Genomic DNA, 22,852 nt, shown 5'->3' on the forward strand with positions numbered 1-22,852 from the left:
CTGGTCCTGAAGGGATCATCTGCCCTGGATTCGCGGTGTTTCCAGTTCCTATCTGTACCAGTGTACATCCTCTGGTCTAGCCAGACTTACAAGTGGGCGGGGAGGAAGCATTTAGGAACTAGAGAAAAGTTGTATTTTTCATCGTTGCTACATCGCACCCTGACTGGTTCTTCATCTCCCCGAGCAAGGGGATCTCCAGTAGCCTTCAAATGGGCTTTGGGTCTCCACTCCACACTCCCTACCTCAATCACTATGGTCAGATTTTTTGTTCTTATGATGCCTGATACCTGATCCCTTTGTCATTTTTTTAAAACAAAGTAGTTTGATTATTTTTAACAATTCTATGAATGTTTTGCATCCATCATCACTATCAATTGGAGGACATTTCTTCTTCCTTGTAGTTATTTTTAGTTCTCCATTTCCTGCCAGCCTCCCCTACCTACTGTGTCCCTTTGAGTCTATTAATCCAGATGTTAGCACTATAGCTTTACCTAATCTGGGTTTCATACACAGAAAAATATATAAAATCAGGACGAAATACAAACAAAAACCCAACAATAATGACAGTATGAAACAGTGAAGACTTTCAATATAAAACAAGGCAGAACATATTAACAACTAGAGCAATTATATGGGGGGGGTGCCAAACCCCCCCCCCCGGAGTTTTGTTTTCAAAGCTATGCATTTAAATAAAAAATTAAAAAATACAATAAAAACATTTAAATTAAAAAATAACAACAATAAAAAACAACCTTATTACCTTCTAAGTACTCTCCTTTACACTTAATACATTTGTCAAATCTGAGATTCGTTCTTGGAAACATTTTTCAAACTCATCCATTTGGATGGATGACTGACAGCACGTCCCTCCTTTTTTTATCACCTCTTCTAAGCCCTCAAATCACTGTCCTTTCAGGTCCGTCAGCAGTCAAGGAAAAACAAAAAGAAAAAAAGGAGTCGCATGGAGTGAGCTCAGGTGATTATGGTCTTGGGGCAAAAGAGGTATGCTGTTTTTTGCCAAAAAATGGGACACTGAGATGGCTGCGCCATTCAGATAGCAAAACCAGTCTCCTGTCTGCCACAAATCAGGCCTTTTTCGTTGCCCACTGTTAAAGAATTGTTTCAGAACCTCTAAATAGAAAGTTTGATTAACAGTCTGACCCGGTGAAATGAACACTAAATGCACTCTGAGTCAACATTTTCTTCCATTTGCAAAGTTGATGGATTTCTGGAATGAGGTGTGTCATCAATCAATATTTCACCTCTTTAGAAATGATAAAATCATTAATATACACTTGAGATTCTCCATAGCATTGTCCTTTTAAGTTGTGTTCAACATCACAAAAGTTTCTGCCTTACTCCTACCGCCTACTCTCCACCCACCAAGCAGGAAACAAAATTTCACAGCCACACACTGTTTTCTTAAATCAGTCATCATAAAAAAATGATGTTCCAGCAAAACTGCTTTTAAGAAAAAATTTACTGTGACCAGCGAGCACCTTCCCAGGCAATGACACTGGGTGCACTAACTCAGAGCGAGTTGCTGGATGCTCTCCTAATGGGAAAAATGGATACTATGAAAGCTGCGCCCAGTGGAGATTTTTAAATGTTTTTTGGGGGTACCTCCTTGTACATTAGATCAAGAGGGAGCTCCATGACATCGTGTCACATATTTACATAACTGCATCTGCAGTAATCCACTCTACAATGTATTATAAATGACAACAAAGGATTTCCCATCGCTGGTCCATTGATGGTCAGAGGATATTCAACAAAGGCTTAATCCATATGGAGGACCTTCCGAATGGGTTTTGGACTTTCACAGCCATCTTCCATCTTCTACAAATTAGATGTTCTGAATTTAAGTTCTACTACCATTCCCTCCTACAAGTTTGGGTTTGATTATTTACACTTCTTGAGTCATACAGACTGGTGTGCTTCTTCCATGTGGACTTAGCCAAAGTTTCAATTAGATAACTGATTATTTTTAGACAAGGCATTTAGACTACAGAAATAATTCTTTCTGATAGCCAAGCAGCATCAGCTTTCTTCACCACACTTTGCTACAGCACCTATATCTTCATGATCACTTCTTGAGAGTAGGTATTGAGCAGGGCTATGTCATAAGAAATCATTGTTCTTAGATTAGGTTTATGGCACCTCAGAATATTGAAACTTGGTTTGTAAATTTTTAGCTCTAATTTTTTTTAATTATAGGTTAAAAGCTTTCAATGTATAATGGATATGAAATATGGACAGGTGTGCTTTCTAAATGATAAGATGTTCAAATTGGCATGCCCTGGGCTCTCCTGCAATGCTACTATTTTGAGCAAATTTTATCTATTAGTCAGGTGACCGTAATCAGTTAGAGGAATCTTGAAGGATATATTTGGTATCAACAGGAATACTGCTTAGAATAAAATTTTTGGTTAGTTTTTGGTTAATCATGAGGTACCTATAAGAAGACTCTTAAAAAACCCCATGGTGGGGGGAAATCTATTGTATTTTAATTCGATTTTTCCAAGAACTTTTTGAGACCCCCTTCATGTTAAGGAAATTTTAGGATAAAGTATCTTTGGTGGGTTTCATATTATTACAATAATGGAAGTTATGCTACTAATATTTCAAGTACCATTAATATGTCGAATGTCACCAATGTGGCCAGGTTTTCACGGTTTTCAGAATAAGACTGGCTGGGAATAGAGATGGCAGTCTGCTTTCAGAAAGTAGCTACTGAGCACCTTCTGATCCGTAGTAGGATGTGGTCCGGCTCCCTTGCTTCGCACATGTCATCAAGCCAACAGCCAAACCCTTTGCCATTGAGTTGATTCTAACTCATAACAACTTTATCAATCTTTATGAAAATAGACTGTGACATCTTTCTTCAATGACCTTTCAGTTATCAGCGGAGGAATTAACCATTGCACCACCAAGACATGCCATAAGAAGGGATCAATTGATGCAAGAGAATGTTGTATTTGGTAAAGTGAAAGGCCAACCTGAGCAAAGGATACCTTTGATTAGGTGGATTGGCACAGTAGCTCTAAGGATGAACACACACATTCTCTTAGACGTGACAACCAGGCAATATTGTGTTCTATCAGACAGCAGCTAACTGCAGCAGCATGGTAAAGTGAAGAGAAAGGGCTATTGGAAGGTTAACATCTTTCATTGGCGTCTATTGGGAAATCCTCTCTTCTCCTTCCCATGGGGTTTGGGTGGAAATGGCATGCACAGCTATGATCCGTCTGGAAGTAGACCCTTGGGGCCTTTACAGTTAAGGTACCTAAGGCACATATGTGCCCCATTGCTTGATTCATGAAGGTGATGTATTCTACAAACAGGACCGGTCAGAGCCTTCCTGTGGGACTAGACGCACGAAGAAAGAAGAACTAAGAAATAAAGCTGTAGGCTTGGGGTGGCAGAGACTGCTTACAGAAGAAGAATGTGAGGCAAAGGTCAAAGATAGAGACACACAGGGTTGGAAGATAAAAAAAGGTGGAAGAGAGAAGATGAAAGTACACGCCATTATTTATATTAGCCTAATGCTCTATTTACTCAACTTTGAAATGCCCAGTTGGAGGTAATGTATCCCTTTTCCAGGTGAGGCTAATGCTATTTCCATTGTTGTCATCTGCCACCAAAGATTCTGGAATGCTAAGTACAAGAACTCAGTCAAGAACACCAACTCAAGTTTGTTATAAAGCATTAGGTACATTTTGCTTTCGGGTTGGGTAGAACCACGTTAGAGTGTTAAATACACATTTGCATTGTTCTCAGGTGCCATCAAGTCCGTTTGACCCATAGCAACCTCTGCACAACAGAATGACCCGCCCCCTGGCCCTGGCCCATCCTCACAACTGTTCTTATGCCTGAGCCCATTGGTGCAGGTAAATAACTGACTGCCACTCGGTGATTCCGACTCACGGCGGCCCTGGATGTATTGGAAAAGGACGGTGTTCCTTGTGGTTTCTGTGGCTGGCTTTGTGGAAGCCGACCCTCTGGCATTTCCCCTAGGGTTCTTATGAGTGGACCTCCGAACTTTTGATTAGCAATGGAGAGTTTAACATCGTCACTTACCTGGGACTCTCAAGGGAGCTGCAAAGAAAACAAAACACTTCTTACCCTCAAGTGCACTCTGACTCAGCAAACTTACAGGACAGAGCAGTACTGCACCTCGGTATTTCCGAGGCTGCAGGTCATTACAGGAGCACAAGCTCACAGGAGCAAAACCCTCATGCTTATTTTTGGCACAGAAGCGGATGGGTTAAAACTGCGGATCTTGTGATGAACAGTCTATCGAGTCTAGGTTTAGAAAAAAATCACATGAAATTGGGAAGAGCTCGATTCCTGGGAGTCCTCAGGCAACGGTTACTCCGGGTCTCTCGAGAAACCATTAAAGCTCAGATTGCTCCCCTACTTTTTGCACCTCCTCCATTTCATCCTAGTTTCTTTTGTTTGATCCTTGCGGTTCTCCAGCCTCAGTAGTGCTGTCTTTCAGATGTGTCATAGATCATATTTATTTTTCTAAACTAACGGATCCCAATTGTTTTCCACATAGATTTTGTATCCTGCCTTCTTAGTAGTTCATTAGATTTTTTTTTTACTCAAGAAACTATTTAAATCAATTAATAAAGAGAAAGACCACTTTATTGGTGTCAATGATAGTTCCATTTACTCCTATGGCTCCACTGGTAAAATGAAAAGTTAAGCACCTGAGATGTGTTTTATTGGAGAAATGTCCTGTGCCATTCTAATCATAGATATTAGTATTATCTCAAGAGTTATCAACTATCGGGACCTCTACTATTCAGGTTTTAGGAATCTTTCTTCTGATACTTAAGAGAAGATCTGCTGTTCTCTATGCCTTTTAAATCCTAGGAGTGTATTCACTTTGTTTCCCTATTAAGTTGCTTTTGATCCTTCCAACCAATAGATTAAACGTGGCTTTCTGTGTGCGTAATCCTATGCTGGGAGGATTTTGGAATTTTATTCTTCAAAGACCCAGTTTGTGACTAGGAGCAGGGCTTGTTGGAAAATTCACTGTATATTTTAAATAATGTTTCATCGTTAGAACTGAATTCCAACTTGATGAATAAAAGCTAGAATGGCAATTTAAGTTTACAATGCTTTTCTGTGTAACGACTGAAAAACAAACACACCCATAAGAAAACACCGTCAAGCAGCTCCTGAAGAGCAGTTGGAGTAGACTGTGCAATCAGCCATCGGGCCTGGACAGACTCCGCCATCCTCATCCACATCCTCATCATGGAGGAGCTGAGCTCATGTGCTCTTTCCTTGAATTAGAAATGGAATAAGTGGGTGAGCGCATCACACACACACACACACACACACACACACACACACACACAATCTGTTAGAGCCAGAATTCAGTGGAGCTACTTTTTTTTTTTCAGGTCTTGAAAATTTTCTGGGTTTGACAGATTGTTGTCTCACTAATTCTCATCACTTTATCTTATAAGAAAGTATTTGCGGGGGCATTGATTACAAGGATCTATATATAGCCTCCTCCCTGGGGGATGGACCACAGAAAAGTGGGTGACGGAAGACGTCGGACAGTGTAAGATATGACAAAAAAATAATTTATAAATGATCAAGGGTTCATGAGTGAGGGAGGAGGGGGGAGGGAGGGGGAAAAATGAGGAGCTGATGCCAGGGGCTTAAGAGGAGAGCAAATGTTTTGAGACTGATGAGGGTAACTAATGTACAAAAGTACTTGACAATGGATGGATGGATGGATTGTGCTAAGAGTTGTACAGGCCCCCAGTAAAAATGATTTTAAAAAAAGACAATATTAGAGGTTTTCTTCTCAAGAAGGCTTTCTGCCTTCTGCAGTTTCAGCTTGTGCAGGTTTTACTGTATAAGTAGATGCACATCAGGTATTCGTTCATGTTTCCATGCACCTCTTTTGGCCTCATACTTTAATTGTAAACAACAGCTGGAGGATGGCTTGGTAATAGCATTAGAGGAAAGGTTTGTGGAAGAATTAAGGAAACCCGTAGCAGAGTCTTGGGGAGCGTAGCTATGCAGAATCAGACCACCTTCGCCTCGCTGACCTCACATATTATTATTGCTGTTTAAACACCCACACACCTCATCATTACTCTGCTTTATCCACAATAGACGCATAAGAGTCTCAGAGTATCGATGTCAATAATGAAGGTATCAGACACATATTAAGACTTCTTCCCCAAATTACTGTGTTTTTATATAAAGTCATTTGATTGAAATAGTTCCTCTGTGAGTAGTTACAATACCAACTGGATATGAAAGTAGATTCATTTGTTCTATACCAGTTTCAATGCATAGATATTGCTTTTTTATCATTTAATTCAATGCTGTAATTATGAGGTCTGTTTACATGATTTCCAAATATACAAAACAAGCTAAAGTAAAAGAAGTCTAACTTCTGTCTTTGCGTTTATCACCCATTATTTTTCTTCACCAAATATTTAATAATTTGTTTCAACCGTAATATAAACAAATATATAGATACATATATGGATTTTTGTCTGGCATGGGGAGGGTGTTTGTTTAACAAGTCTATAGGTTCCGTTGGAACTAGCTAAATACTTAGACATAGTACACGACTGAGCTGGCTGAAGAGAACTTAATTGGGATAGCAGTATTAACTGGTCTCATATCTAATCAAGTTTTTTCTCTTTTACTAGTGAGATATATGTTGGCTGAAATGTGCTCTTTATTATTCAGGCCTTGTGATAGAACTTTTTTTAATGCTGTAAGCATATAGGAAGATAAATATTTTAGCTTTTCTTTTTGTAAACACCATTTTGAATTGTGTATAGAGTGTCGTTGTTCTGCCTATTCCATATATGCTGCGAGCGTTCTGTTTTCCGTGGTTGAGCTTCACAGAAACCAGTATGTTATACATTTCCTAAAGACTGAAGCACTGTGTTCTTTGTCATTGCAATCCTATCTCATTCTGTATCTGAACAATGCGGCATTTGTTCTCTCAGTACTTATCAAGTGAACGAATGAAGACCATCTCCATTTTACAGCTAGTGAAGGGAGCTTAGAGCTGCATATTTCTCTAACATCATTCACTTCAAAGAAAAGTAAAAAACGCACACACACACACACACACACACACATCCATTGGTTTCCCTTGTGACTGTAGTCCTTTATATTCTCAAAGCTATACTTTGATAGTCCACAAACATAGATTCATACTATTGAGAAACCAAACTTCTCTGAAAAGTAGCCTAATGCTTTCAAAAGATACAGGACTATTTCTTAGCAGAGATTGGGAATACCTGTATTTTATATAAAAGATTGAGTTGATGCTTACTACAACACTGACACAGAATAGGAGCAAAACTTAAATTGCTCATCAAGTTGGTCTCCATCTTGCTTCCCATAATGCATGTATTTAGACTGTTCAGCTCCCCAGCAATCTTTCAAGTTTGATTTTTATACAATGTTTAAGTGCCAACATCTAACTTCTAAAGACGAGTCTACAATTTGTGATAGGTGATTTTAGAGGACACTGTACTTACCCCCGACTTGGAAAATGATCAGAAAATTTGTTAAGTTCTGGAAAGCTTGCATCTCTTAATAAGCTTCTCCTATAAAAATGTGATTAGATGGTTTCATAAGGTTAGGGTTTTGCCTGTGGCAGTTTGAATTTCCCCAGCTTAACACATCATCAGTATGACAGGTCATGCTTGGCTTTCTCAGCAATTCTTGTATACAGATTAAGTGTAAACACAGTTAAAATGATAACTGTAAAGCCATCCGAATGCTGGAGGAGCTGCAGGTAAAATGACACTGGTAAGGCATTTCTAATCAAAACCTTCTGGCCAGGTCCTGGGCCTGGTTGGTCGGCTCAGTGTTTTGTGAGGGACACCTACACTCGTGTCTCACCACATAGTTAGCCTTCTTGGAGTGGGACATATAGTGAGACATCGCAGCTTGTGCCCGGGGACATTTCAAAATTGAGCTGCCAAAAGAATGCAGCCCTTATTGGAAATAGTCATTCCCTCACCACACCCTCACCCACTGGCCCCCCAAGTTGTCATTTTTTCCTAAGCCCACACATCTCCCCACATACTTAGTATGATGCCCAAAACCATGATGTCAAAAACGCATGTTGTATTTCTTCAGGGTTTGTGTGGAGAACTAACATACGGATGCTTTCTATCATTTTGTGACATTTTCTGAAAGTTTCATATAAATTTGTTATAGTGATTGACTTTTCCCCCCCAAGTTTTTCAGATTTTTTATTAGCACACACATTTATCCATTTACACTCACATATTTTGAGGTAGCAATTTTCAAAGATATGAATTTTGATTTTCTAGCTGTGTTATGAAAAAATTTTAAGTACCAGTTCGCAACTCCCTGAAGCTCAGGGAGTGTGTGTGAGTGTGTGTGTGTCCTTCAGCCAGATATGCACTTGAGGTAGATGTAGTGGGGAAATCTATTCACTCTTTTTATTGTGGTAAAATTTTTCAATAAAATAAGGAAAGTGTATGTGCAATTAAGCTGTAAAGGTAATTGCAGCAGGGTTGAACTATAAAAGATATAGTTAATTCCAAATTAAATGAACAAGGGTGTATGGCTGGGGATTTTAAGAAAGCTGCGTCTTTTTATTATTATTTGCTTTGTTGTTTTGGTTTGGGTCTCTATGCTCTTATGATTGCAATGCAATAAGATGCAGAATCAATTTATCTATATCTGTGCTCAGACACACATAGGTGGTACATAGATGAAGGAGGCACCTGATTGTAATTTAGAAGATCCACTTAGAAAGGCTCGCCGAGGCTGTTTTCCTTAATCAGGACACCTTCCTGGTACCCAAGCAGATCTGTCTTGGATTGTTTCAAAAGCATTATGCGAATCGTCCAAGTGGCCCTGTGCTGTGTGACTGATAAGTTCATTTTCATAGAGCCCCTTGTCGCCTCTCTGCCCTAGTGGGTTTAGTAATAGCAGATTATGATTAACTTCTATATTGTGGTGTTGTATTTCTGGTATGCTAAGTCAAAACAAACGTGTTTTTTTTCAAGTATGTTTGGCAATAAATCACAAGCAGCTGGGAAAGTCAGCCTCTATCTGGGTTTGCCAGGTGGCCATTTTAGAAACGCTGGGAACGCTGGAGACTGAAGGAGCTGCTTCACCCTTTAAGGGTAGACACTTTTCAATTGCCTTGAAGATGTGTGCGATTCATGCCTTTAATTCTGATTTTGACAAAGCATATTGAATATACTGTAATCTGTCCAAAGAATGAACAAATCTGTCTTGGAAGAGGTGGAGCTAAAATCCTCCTTAGAGGCAACTCTCAAACCAGAGGGCCAACAAGAAAGAGGAAGACCTCACCAAGATTGGGTTGAGTTGGTAGCCACAGCAATGGGCTTACCCATAGAAAATATCGTGAGGATGGCAACGCGCTGGACAGCGTTCCTTTCTGTCTTTCTTGTTGACAGACTTACTCTGAGTCAGAACCAACGTCCCGGCACCTAACAATAGCATCAAGGAAATATTGACTCATGCATAATTGTGTTGTGCCCATACCCATTATAAGTTACATTCTGTTTTTAAATAGTAGAACCATACTCTTTCATTTGACCTTCAGTAAATCTTTGTAGAAATCCCTTGAAGGTCACTGCATAGCTCTAATTGAGTAGTCCCAACGGTCATAACATGATTTTACAACTATCCTGTGATTGTCGATGGCTTCCTTCGTGCCCCAGTGTTGACCTGTTTTGTCTTTACAAGAAAAGCTTGCATGATTTAGTTCAATGTGACATATGCTCAGTTTATGGTGGGCAGGGTGGGAGCGCTAAAGTTTGCTATTTTATCTCAGTAAGTTTTACCATATTTGTTCCAGAAGAAAAACCCTTAAAAATTCACAATTTTACTACTGTGCATCAAAATTCTCATTTTCTGAATCCTCATCTGGAGTAGATAGTTCCACCTCGTTTTACGTTGGCTGTTCTCATTGGGTTGTCCATTTAGAATTCTCTGACTCTTCTCATTAGAGCTTTGTAATTGCTTTTCTTTAAATGTCTCTTCATTTATTTGCTCATTTTCCCTGTAAGACCTATGCTCCCTTCTTGCTAAGTATAATCTTACTTTTGGGGGATATTGTTTCATGTGTATTGTGATTTTTTTTTTCTAAATCAAATGTTTTTAATCATTTTATTGGCATATACTTCACAGATCACACAATTTAAGCATTCAATGAAGTGAAAATTTGTGCATTCATCACCATCAATTTTATAACATTTTCTTTTCCAAATCATTGTTAGCTCCCCATTTCCCCTCAACTTCCCCTACCATGTCAGTAAGAAACCATTAATCCAGTTACTGTCTCTATAGATTTACCTAGCCTGTATTTCATAGCAAAAAAACATACTTAAAAACCCCCCCAACTAACAATAACAAAGTAAAACAGCAAAAACCCAATCAAAAAGAAAGCATTGTCTCTCCCTCATTGGTGTCTTAAAACTTATCAACAGGGACTGCTCAATGGCACCATAAGTGGAAGATCCTTTGCTCCAGCGCGATGATAGGTAAGATTTTCTGGCATAAATTAACAAAGAGGTCTCGAAGGGAAGCCAAAGGCAGATGATGAGAACATAGATCCAGGAGTGGATATTGGGCTGGCACTAAATCCTAGCTCCAATTTAAGAACAATTAGTTCTTATAACATAGCTCTGCTGGATACTTGTGCTCGTGAAGGAAACACAGAAGATAGCGGTGTCATAGCAAAGTGTGGTAAAGAAAGCAGATGGTGCCCAGCTATCAGATAGAATAGCATCTGGGGTCCTAAAGGATTGTTTCCAAACAAGCAGCCATCTAACTGAGATGTCAACTAAATCCACATGAATGAAGCACACCAGCATCCTTGACCCAAAGATTGTAAATCATATATAATCCAAAACTGAAGTAGGAAATAGTATCAGAGCTTAAAGAGTGAGATTCTGGTTTGCAAAAGGCTGTGGATGATAGTGAAAACACAAGGCACATTTGTGAGATCTACAAAGGAAATAAGCCTCTGTGATTTCCCTCTATCCCTAATTGAAGGACAGGAATAAACTGATTACTTAGCAGAGAGTGTTGGAGAGATGACTGTAGGAGATAAAAAAGATAAACCTAACTTGAATGGTGAAAACCTTGCCACTTGATTCCCCCTCTGATATGCTTTGAGCCTGAACTGGTTTTCAATATTTTGTTTTTATTTTTTCATGTTGGGGTTTACCCCGATGTCCTTTGTTCTTGTGAGTAGCCCCCTTGAATTGTCATGTTTTCCTGTTTTTCGGTACATGAAACCCAGGATTGATGAGCCTATAGGGACAAGTAGAAAAAGGGTTCCTGGGTGGTACTGTGGGGGTCGGGGCTGAAGGGGAGCTGATATTAAGGAGTTCAAGAAGGAAGAACCTGTTTTGAAACGATGGTAGAAGCAATTTTACAATACTATTTGATGTGACTGAACTATGGGATGGTGGGATATCTGTAACAGCACTTAATAAAACGGGGTTGGGTGGGTAAAAAAGAAAGCATTAAATATTGAAAATTGAAAAACTTTAAAATGGGTCCAACAGGAGATCAAATAAAAAGGAATTGCATTTTAACTCAACTACATATGCCATGTTCATTAGCAAGGCCATTCAAATCCGTGGATTATGGGCAGAGGGGATTCAGTGGAGGCTAAACCCATGTGGGGACTCTGCAAAGGGATCCTGGGTTTCCACTGCTATCCAGAGCCTTCTGTAAGCCAGGTGTTCACAGTTTCAGCTCTAATACTGTTCCCTCCTCCAGTCTTAGAGTTTATTATTTATAATCCAAGGGTCACACAAACTGGGATGTTTTTTTCCATGTGGACTTAGTTGATGCTTTTGAAGATATCGTATATACTCGAGTTAAAGCTGACCCGAATATCAGCTGAGGCACCTAGTTTTACCACAAAAACTGCATAAAAAATGTGCTGAAAAAATTGGCTTTTACGTGCGTATATACAGTAAGTCTTTAAGACCACAGACACTATTCTTTCTAATAGCTGAGCACGATTTGGTTTCTTTACCAGATAGTGCTCTTTGAATCAAATGTTTCGAAGGTGAGTTGCTGTGCATAATTTATTGTCTTTATATGACCCCCTATCTCTTGTATCCAGACAAGCTGGATTAGCTGAAGAATGTGGCATCAGGTCTCAACGATGTTACCTTCTTGCTGCATATGGTGCCTAACGTTTACGCCTTACTTGTTGAATCTCATTTATAAATGCGTTCATTCCTTTACTATTCTAGGGTTGTGTTATGTTTTTGTTTTTCATTTGTATTTGAAAGCATATGAAATAATTATGCATTCACAGGGGTTTCTAAAAAAGGCATAGGGCAGTCCAACAAACAGTTCCCATGGTCTTGCTGATGGTAACATCTTACATAACTGCAGTGCAATATTGCACTCTCACACCAGAAAAATTGATATTGAAACAGTCCACAGGATTTATTCAGATTTCAACACTTTCACAAGTGCTGGTTTGTGTGTGTCATTCTATAGATGTTTTAAAACTAAAATAAAAATTTTTTAAATTCTCCCATCATTGGTAATCTTAACTCTAGATTTATAAATAGTAGATGGAAATAAGGTCATAGAAAAAGTAGGGCATTGGATTAGTTTTTTTGATTGATACTGTGGGATATCATTTTGCATCTTTAAAAAAAAAAAGAGCACATGTGTCTTAAGTTTGGTCTGACTTCACGTAGACCTGCATAAAGACAGGGATGTGTGTGATGCCCTCTTCCGATCCTACAGAGTTCTCAATCCCCGGCTCTCAGTGAGGGACAGATTTCAGCGTGTTTACATTGGCCTGGTAGGAATCTTTCCTTATTTAAGACTAAGTAAATAAATACCAAGTGCTTGTGGGAAGATGTGTTCTCCTGACTACAGTGACACCTGCTGAGATTGCCTGGATTGTAATTTTATCACAGCCTTTCCAAGAATTAATTACATATCCGCAATCAGGCAACCATGGCTACTCTTTACAAGTAATGTCTTGTGTACCACTGTGAACAAGTCAATTAGTGCCAACTGGCATCTGACCACACGCCGTGACGAAGAACGTGTGCGCAGGCAGCAGAGCCTCTGTGCGCCTCACCGGTGGTCTGACGAGGTCACTGTGGAGGATCAGAAACAGGGATGGGGATGATGACAGACTGCTACCGACAATGCAGCTTAGAGATGCTTTCACATGACAACACCCGCGGACTTCTGGGCAGAGGAGGCAAAAGCTCACTCTGACAGCTCATTGTGGCAGTGCTTTCATTGAGGTTGTCACGAAATGTGGCCAGAAAAGTGCAATGACATGTTTACAGACACAGGATAATTAGTGGCAAGGGCTTGATTAAATTTCAATGTATTTTTTTGTCTCTTTTCATCATTGCAATCTGCTTTTTAAAAACAATTAATTCGTTTATTTATTTTTACCTGTGTCACTGATATACAATTCACATATCATACATTGCAATAGTTCAATCACGTACATAACAGTTGTGCAACTATCACCACAATCAATTCTAGGACATTTCTTTTTCCTTGTACTCGTTGTTATTAGTGCCCCATTTCTTGCCAGCTTACCCTGACATGTTGCTCTGAAACGATTAATTCAGTTGTTGTCTCTATAGCTTTACCTAATCTGGATTTCATATGCAGACACACATACTGATTCAAAACAAAACAAAACACTAACAACCCACCAACAATGATGAAACGAAATAGAATAAAACATCAGTAGAAAACAAAGCAGAAAGTATTAAAACCTGGAGCAATTATGCATTAGATCAAGAGGGAGATCAATGACAAGGTGTCAGATTTGGGCCTCCCTAGTATCTGGTGCCAACTGGCGTCTGACCACTCGCCGAGACGAAGAGCATGTGCTCAGGCAGCAGAGCCTCTCTGCACCTCCCCAGTGGCCTGAGGAGGTCACCTTAGAGGAGTCAGAAACAGAGAAGGGGATCATGGCAGTCATCAGCACTGCACTGTATTGGGTCAGATAAAAAGGCTTTTCCCACCCCTGATTCATGTCCCAGAGGAGTCACCAGAGGTTAAATCTGCATAGCGCCCAGCAAATGAGTTTTGAGCTTCCACTGTCATCCATAGACTTCTACAAACAGGGTGTTCATAATTTAAGCTGTCACCTCATTCAGATGGCGAAGAGAAGCCTTTAAGAGCCCAGATGCTATTTTGTTTGATAGCCAAGCACCACACTGCTTATAGCATCCACATCTTCATTGATCTCTTCATGAAATCTAGTATCAAATAGGGCTAGACCATCAAAAACTAGTTCTTCTTAAATTAGGGATACAATTGTGTGTGCTCAGAATCCATTTATGGATTATATATGTCCTTGATCTACTTTAGAGGCATCATTATCCTTTTATTGGAGGACATTATAAATCATCTCCATGGGGCATATGATAATACTATTGATAGTATCATTAACTAAGGCAATCATATAGAATTTCAAATACTGTTTAGAAAAGAAAAGTATGTATGCACAGGACAGTTTTTTAAACCAAAATCCAGGGATTATGCAGACAGAAAACGGAAGGTACTGGACACTATGCAGTAAGAGCTGGAGACAGGGCAAACTTTCAATAGTGCTCATTTCCAGAGGCAGGAGCATGCATGCTAGCCTAAGATATGACCAAAAAAGCCAAAGGCAGCATAAAAATAGCAAATTAATAATAGTCTCAAGCCAGCTTCATTAGGCATCCTCTAAGCAAGAGATCCGAACCAAAGTCCAGTGGCCTCCAAGTCCATGCCCTTGGGATAGCAGTCGCCTGCTTCTTCTCACACAAGGGCATTTCAGTGTAGGTTCAGGCGAGAGTTTCAGTTCCTTACATCGGGGAGTTTAAGGTAAGATCCAGCAAACCAAGGCTTTAGACTATCCTTTGGAGGTGCCCATCCTCCATCACAGGCCACACCAGAAGGCTCTGATTTGGAAGACCATGAGATTTTTGTACATTGGTGATATTGTTTCACATTTTTATTCACCTGCATCTGGCATCTCCAATACAAAATACAATAGTAACACCCTCCACTCTTTCTCCACCGCAGGAGAAGTCATTTCATGAAGCTCAGAGCTTTTATCTTAATCTTTGAGTGCTTTAGAGTTCATACATTTAAGAGTGTTTCTAATATCCCTGTAGTTTGACTCGAATGCCGTATAAAAGCACACACCCTGGGTGAACACATAAAAAACAAGAACCCTGAAGGAAATCCCAAAAAGCCATTGCTAAGAGGGTGCTTTCTCCAGGTTATTTTTCTGTCATTTACTTCTCCCTTCGCCCCCTCCCCTTGCCCCCACTCAAGGCTGGGAACAGGTGGCATTTAGAACACCTCCTCTGAGGTATTATAATTCGGCGGCCATAAAGTGAATTAGTGGCTTTCCAATTCTGACAACTCCTGAGGTTTCCTAGTGCTGAATTGAATTTAACCTACCTCACCAAACCTAAAAAGAAGAAAAAAAATGTTTTTTAATTATGGATGCGATGGTGTCGGAGAGCATCCTTCACAGTAAGAGTGGTTGCGAATTGCTGTTGAGTCCTCCCTGATGCTTAGCAACGCCAGGGCCAATGGGAGCAAACTTGGCTCAGGCCTGCACCAGTGGTCTCCCGGGTAAACTCCAGATGATTTGTGGAGGACATTGGGGATGTTGAGCATCTCCCAACCTAGGGATGACTCCCTTTTTCAGCACTATGTCAAACAATCAGACGGTGTTCTTTTGTGAGCTGTAGGGTGTCAAGGGCCAATTTTCAGAAGTCAGTCATCTGGCCTTTTTCCTAGTCTGTCTTAGTCTGGAAGCTCTGCTGCAACCTGTCTGCCCTGGGTGGGTGACCCTGCTGGTACTTCCAGCATCACGTAAGTAATGCACAAGCCTCCTCAGTACAGCGAACTGACATACAAGCATGTTTCAGGGGCATACAAGTGTGTTTCAGGGAAGAGCATCCTCAGCCCTAATGACTGGGCTGTGCCTAGTGAAAGAAGGTATTGTTTTGCGGTCACTTGGTTTTTTTTTGTTTTCTTTTGTTTTGTTTACTCTGGGCCTTTTGAGAATCCACCCAGAGTACGAAGGGAAAATAAATTAGCGTGGTGCAGGGGTGGGCTCCCATTCAGCAGGAAGAACCTGGTTAGCAGAAGGGAGAAGTCTAGCCCATTGACAATTCAGCCCTGGAAAGGGTTCACTGCGGCCGCCGGTTTGGTTTACGTGTAAATAGAGAGCAGCTGCCATGGCCACTTGGTTTCTGACACATGTCAACTCCTTGAATGGGTGCCAGGTTATAGTGTAGACTGTTCTTCCCGAATTCCCATCCCGAGAAGTGGGGAGTCACAAGGGATGAAGGCTAAGTCTTAACCCAGAGTAATGTTGAACAGCGGGCCTCACTTGGCCAGCGACCGATTCCACCGCACTGAAGTGCTCTCTTCCCTTCCCTTTGCAAAAGACAAGCATAAAGCAGCACAGAGACGTTCCACGGCTCACTGTCTCATGGTTCCTGAGATGGCTCCTGCAGAAGACAATACCAGAATCTGAATATGCTGAAAAGGAGTAAATATTTCAGATGCCTACATGCCCCACGAGGGGAGATATTCTAATGATCTTGCACTCCATGTGGTTTAAATTTACAGCTTAAATTTTGTTCTCTGCAGTCATACTGCTGTAGATTATTAATAAGCCCTCTCATTCTTTGTGAGACAATTTGTTACCTTTACACCAGTTCAAATGCATTTTTCAGTGAAGCTATTGAATTATTCCATCCAAATACAAAGAATTTGCCAAGGAAGTAGACAGAGGGATTGAGAAATGGAAACTTGGCTAGTTAGGGAGCAGGGCACCAGAGCCGGGGCACCTCCCTTAGGCGTGTCTCATAACCATAGGTTGACAGCGATGTGTTTTGCTGGTGGTAGGTAGCTGGGCAAAGGGAAGAGCATCCTCAGCCCTAATGGATGTGCTGAGCCTGCTACGTGTTCAGCCAGTCTCTCTAGAATACCAGTAACAGAAAATTAAATCAACTCACGACAGCTTATCTTGCATATCTCACCTGGGAAGGTGTGCGTGCGGCAGGACAGGCACTGCTTACCATTAATCAGCCTCCTGAAGTCATTACATTCATGAGGAAATGTAATTCACATGTGATTACTTTTTAATTTACTCTGTAATCACATTCCAAGTGAACGGGCCAAGCTTAAAATGAAATTTAAAAGTCAAATACTGCTTTGTATTAGGAATTCACAATTTTTATATGCACTTAGGTTAATAAAGATTTTACAATAACCATTTGTGACTGAGCATATGATAATTTTTTGATGAAAGTTAGTGCCATACCTAAGATAAAGTGTATCTGATTTCTCTCCAAGTACTGAACTGGACCCGGGGAAGTCTCAGAACTCTACTCCGTGCTGAATTCCTGCCTCATCTAAACTTTATTTGAAAAGGGGGGAAAAAAGTCAGCCAAACACTCTTCAATCCCAGATCTGAACGTGGCAATGAACTAATGTGGTTTTAATTCCTGCTGTGCCTCTGAGGCATATCCATTTGTTTTATCCACCATCAGAAAGTGTACAGAACCTGATAATAATGCACATGAACTCATCCGTGGGGCCTGCCTGTGCCTGCAGTAAAAGTCTTCCTCCAGCAATGGGGTCTTTCAAGTTTATGAAGTTACAAAGTTGCTGCGTTAGTTTCACAGTAGCCTTTGGCCTCAAAACTGATAGTTCAAACGCCCAGGACCAGTCAGTTGCGGGTGTTCAGGGGTAGGTTTGCGTTTTGAGTCATCAGTTATAGAGCTGAGAGTAATGGAGAGGGGCATACAAGCGTGTTTCAGATTTCCAGTCAACATAAGTACGAATTTTTAAAATCACTTTGCCTTATCTGACATTTGATTGAACAAGCTCAGAAGTACTCAAAAGTACTAAGACCTTCTTCGCAAGTAGGTTTATGGGAGTGCTATGTAGAAGTACCAAGCATCCGTCATGAGCTTTCCACTTTCAAGATTTGGGTGGTAGCTCTGTGCTAGCTTCAGTATCATTTGCTTTATTTGAACTCATCTTGTGTTAACTAAGAGCTACTCTGGTCTTGTTCTAAGGCTTTACTATTTAATAGAGATGCGCGGACACATAGGGAATTATAAATTTTCTAGTAAACACATTAAATAAAGTTTTTTAAATAAGTGAAATCATTATTATTTTTAATTAAAATTAATTGAGTAAGAAATGTGTACCAGACTTTAGGAAAAAAAAAAACCCAAAGGCAAACTCACTGCTAGGGAGTATTCTCACCCTTTAGAACAGAGTAGAACTACCCCTGTGGGCTTTTAAGAATGTAAGGCTTTTTAGGAGTAGAAAGCCTCATCTTTCTTCCGTCGGGCTGCTGGTGGTTTTGAACCGCTGATCTTGAGATTAACAACTCAGTGCATAATCCACTATGTCACTAGGATTTCTTTTGGGGAGCCATGACTTAATACATTGTTTGGTTGCTTCTTTGTCTAGAGAAGTTATGTCTCAGTTATTGAACTCTCCCTAGAGTTAGGAATGGGGCCAGTTCGAGGGTAGTTAACAACATTGTATGTGACAGATGCCATGTGGGGCTGTGCACAGACACACAGAAGAGGGCTTCAAAAAGCTCATGGAAATGAAACATCAAGATTGTAGAATTTTTCCACGAACTTCTGCAACCCCCTAATGTATAATTATATACTCTCCAGTAAACTATTAAGCCCCTCCTTTCCCTCATTCCCTCAAGGGAATGAGAGTGATGTAATTTTGCTTTATGGGTGTTTTCTTTGATCAAGTATTTGTAAAAGCCGTGCCATGACTATTAATGGGATAAAATCCCTTATAATCCACCACACTCCTGCCACCCCCACACAGGAGGCCCTCGGTGATGGCTTCTAACGTTCCAGCCATCACCCTCTGATGTAGGCATGTGTGTGCGAGCCTGTCTCTCCCCAAGAATGTGTGCAGTGACAGGGTCTTGCCTCCTCCCCCCACCCCCCACTGCCCCGCAACCTCACTGCCACCAGATCGATTCTGATTCATAGTGACCCTGCAGGACAGACAGTACAGCTCTGCTTGTAGGCTCTTGAAAGTTTAACTCTTTACAGAAGTAGACGGCTTCCATCTTTCTCCCACATACTGTGTGATCAACAGCCCAGTGTGTAAGTTTTAAAATATGTGAGTCCAGAGACTCAGGTCCTACACATTCAAATGGTGACTTCTTAAGCACATTGTCAATGGTCTCTACAGTCCTTTTAAACATCGTCCATGCCCTTTGTGGATGAAAGTTGTCTCTCTCTTGCTCTCGCTGCCATTGAGGCTATGCCAACTCATAATAAACCAATAGGATGGGGTAGAACTGCCTCTTGAGCTTCTGAGACTGCCATTGTTTGCTGGAGTAGAAAGCCCGATATTTCTCCTGAGGAGCGAGCGGCTGGTGGTTTTGAATTGCTAACCTTGCAGATCTCAACCCAGTGAGTAATCACTATACCCTAGGGCTCCTTTTAAAGGCTGTCTAGGTATACATTTTTAATACCCAAAGGCCCTTGTGGGTACCAGCCTTGGGAAGTTCTCAAGACAACCCAATGATGTCAGTGTCTTTGTTTTATTTGACTGTATTTTAGAAATCCGTTACCACTTTGCAGAATTTGAAGCCCTTAAGTCAATATACTTGTTTGCTAACTAACAGGCCAGAGATTGGAGTCAATTCAAGAGGTGGCTCGAAAGAAAGGCCTGGAGATCTCCTTAATGAAAACGTATTCATCATAGTTCTAATCTCACACAAACAGGGTTGCCATGGGTTAGAATCCACTGGGTGGGAACAGGTTTGCAGAATTTTCCTAGTAGATGGATATGGAGTCTCATCTCCTCCTCGGTCAAAGTGGAAAGCCTTTGTCTTCTGAGCCAAGATCCATTGTCTCTAAGGGCGCCAACACCAGCTCTGTCCACAGTCTGGGGAGTGTCCCTTCTCAGCAGAGCCCTCCCTTTACCCAAGATTACAGGCACCCCTGCCTTTGAGCTGGGGTAGGATTACCATAGTTCTTTTAAAGTGTCTATAAGTGCATGCTAAGTGTTTGTACTTCCGAAGTGTGCTTTGCTAACTACACTCCTCATTGTAAAGAACTTAAAATTTTGCGATAGCTTTATTTGCCCTCTTCGGTGTAGTTTGGTATTTACAACTCCATCTTTTAAGCAAAATGCCATCTACCGAATTTGTGGTCCTTACCCCAGTGTTCTTTAGAACGGATGATTTAAAAACAACTAACTAGCATTCTTTCACTGGCAGTGATGAGCCACTCCCTCAGGGGGTGCTTATGTGGTTCAGAATTACACCGTGCATGCAATATGCGAGTAAGCCATTTGAAACAGCTCCTAGTTGTTTGTGGTTAAGAGAAGTCCAAATTGGGCATGAGTCACGCAGCTGGTTGTTTCTTGTCAGTTCCATTTGCACAGGGTTGGTGGGATCTGCAAGAGGGTAGAAAGTTACTCAGACGGAGAGAGGGGAGAGTGGAGTAGAGAAAGGTGAGGGCAGAAAATGTAACCCGGGCCGTGGTTCTGTTGTGCTTCATTGAGGTTGGACTTTTTATTCACTTAGCTCATATGCATGGCGTGAGAATCAGTCTTGGGGGAGGCAGAGGCTTGGCCATTCCGTGGTAGAATCCTTACCTTCCTGGACAAAGCCAGCACTTTGGGATCAGTGGAGGCTTACAGGGGCTGACTCAAAAGTGGCCCACAGCAGAATTCTCTCCATGGAGGCAATCCTAAATTTATGATTTATCGTTCAGCCTTCCATTGAAACTTGCTGCTGCGGGTTGGTGGTCATGGTGGTGCTGTTGGCGACTTTTGTTTGTTTTGTTTTGTTTTCATATCTGGAAGCACAAAGCATAGCACAGCAAGGTGACACCGCAATGCAAGTAGAAGGCAGAGAGCTCTCCCATCCGAAGGGTCAGGTATAAAAAAGGCGTTGGGGAACCAGGAGGGCATAAGTCTTTGAGGGCAAAATCAAGATTGTTTAGAGACATGCTAAGCTTATTAAGAATAGATGGGTCCTAGACACATAAAGACAAAGTCATGTAGAACAAAACTGCCAGGTCTTTATCGTGCTTACAAGAAATGGGGTATTTGTTAAGAATGCATATTCCTATGAACTTGGTCTGGGGTTGGGCCTGAGATTCTGCTCTTTGAGTAGGGTGGATAGAGAATTCGTTCAAGACAACAATTCCATGCTAGCCTGCTTCTCGTGTTAGATTTCTATCCCCACCAGGAATTCCTTATACTGGGACTGAGATTATTCAGGGTTTAGCTCTACCAATCCCCAGAAGAAAAGGCAAGAAAGAAATTGTCCCCGAAGAGAGAGATTGCATAGGTCAAAATGACAGCATGGCGTTCCCAGGAACTGAAATACCTTATCTTCTAGTTATTTTAAATTGTTCGAAATTGTTCTGTTCTTCCTCTCCCTCTGTCACCCCCAGAAAGCTCCCCTCTTTCATCTTCTGGGTAAAGGTGGGGGGTACATGTTGCTTCTTCTTCCATCTGTGCCTCTTCTTAGTCACCTCTTTATTCCCAATGCAATCTTCATCCTCTGTATGGATAACTCTCCTAATAGCTCTCTCGCTCACTGCCATCGACTTGGATGCCACCCAATCTAATAGTAAAAGAGCAGGCATTCTAGATGCAGTACTAGGGTTTCAATATGGGAACGCCATCTCTCCAACATGACACCTCCACTGGAGTATCTCTTGATATCCAAGTACAGGAATGGAAGCTAGGCTCCGTGAGGAACTGGGTCCAAGATCTGGAAAGCCCCCATGAGCTCAGGCTGGGGCCTGCAGGTCTCTCTCAGGTTTGTGGGGTTCTCTTCTTCTCTGCATGCTGATGGCCCCCACACAGCTACCTCCAATATATATTACGGTACTTTTCCATGAGTTTCAGTTTATTTCTCTTTGGTTCTTGTGGATGTAGATCCACTGCTGCCTTCAAGTTGATTCTGACTCATAGAGGCATGAGACAGAAGTGCTCCGTAGGATTTCGGAAGGTGTAAATCTTCATGGGAGTCGAGAGCCTCCTTTTCTTTGGAGGAGTAGCTAGTGAGTGTGCTCCCAGCCCCACCTTTCAACCGTGGCTCCTATGTGCAAATCACCTTATCACTTAGTCATCCAGGGAGGAAACAGACCCAACAGAACCCATGGGAATTGTGTATGGAACCCTGGACAATGTGAGGCCTGGCAAGTTCTAAGTCTACAGGAAATGCTGGCAGTCTGGAAACTCAGTCAGGAGAGATTGTTGCAGTTTTGCATATTAAATACATAAGAAGGACTGGCAAGCTAGAAATCCACTCAAGATACTTGTTTTGTTTTTAAATAGTCACTCTGTTTTGTTTATTTTTTTTTTTAAGAGAACATTTATTAAGTCTTAAATGAGACAAGGATAAGGCAACCACAGACATATCATCTAGATGAGAGCGATTAGCCTGAGGTCACACTAGGGCCCATGGGTTTGCCAAGAGACAGAGCTTTAAAAAGGACATAGGCAGATGTCAGACAGGACAAGATATGACAAAATAATCATTTATAAATTATGAAGTGCTCATGGGGGGGCGGAGCGGGGAGGGAGGGGGAAAATGAGGACCTGATGCCGGGGGCTTAATTGGAGAGGAAATGTTTTGAGAAGGATGAGGGCAATGAATGTACAAATGTGCTTTACACAATTGATGTGTGTATGGATTGTGATAAGCGTTGTATGAGCCCCTAATAAAACGATTTTTAAAAAAATTAAAAGGACCTAGGAGGGCAAAGAAAACTCACAAAAACATGGTTGG

At 41.1% G+C, this 22,852-nt stretch overlaps 1 protein-coding gene across 6 annotated transcripts in view; it reads left to right on the forward strand.

Annotated features, from left to right (window-relative positions):
- FHIT (fragile histidine triad diadenosine triphosphatase) overlaps positions 1 to 22,852 on the forward strand; it is a 1,817,667-nt gene that overhangs the window by 1,231,356 nt on the left and 563,459 nt on the right. The gene's annotated exons all lie outside the window — the stretch shown is intronic.

Source organism: Echinops telfairi, unplaced genomic scaffold (assembly GCF_000313985.2).
Source record: "Echinops telfairi isolate 266 unplaced genomic scaffold, ASM31398v2 ScPeMD7_31;HRSCAF=116, whole genome shotgun sequence".
Lineage (NCBI taxonomy): Eukaryota > Metazoa > Chordata > Mammalia > Afrosoricida > Tenrecidae > Echinops > Echinops telfairi.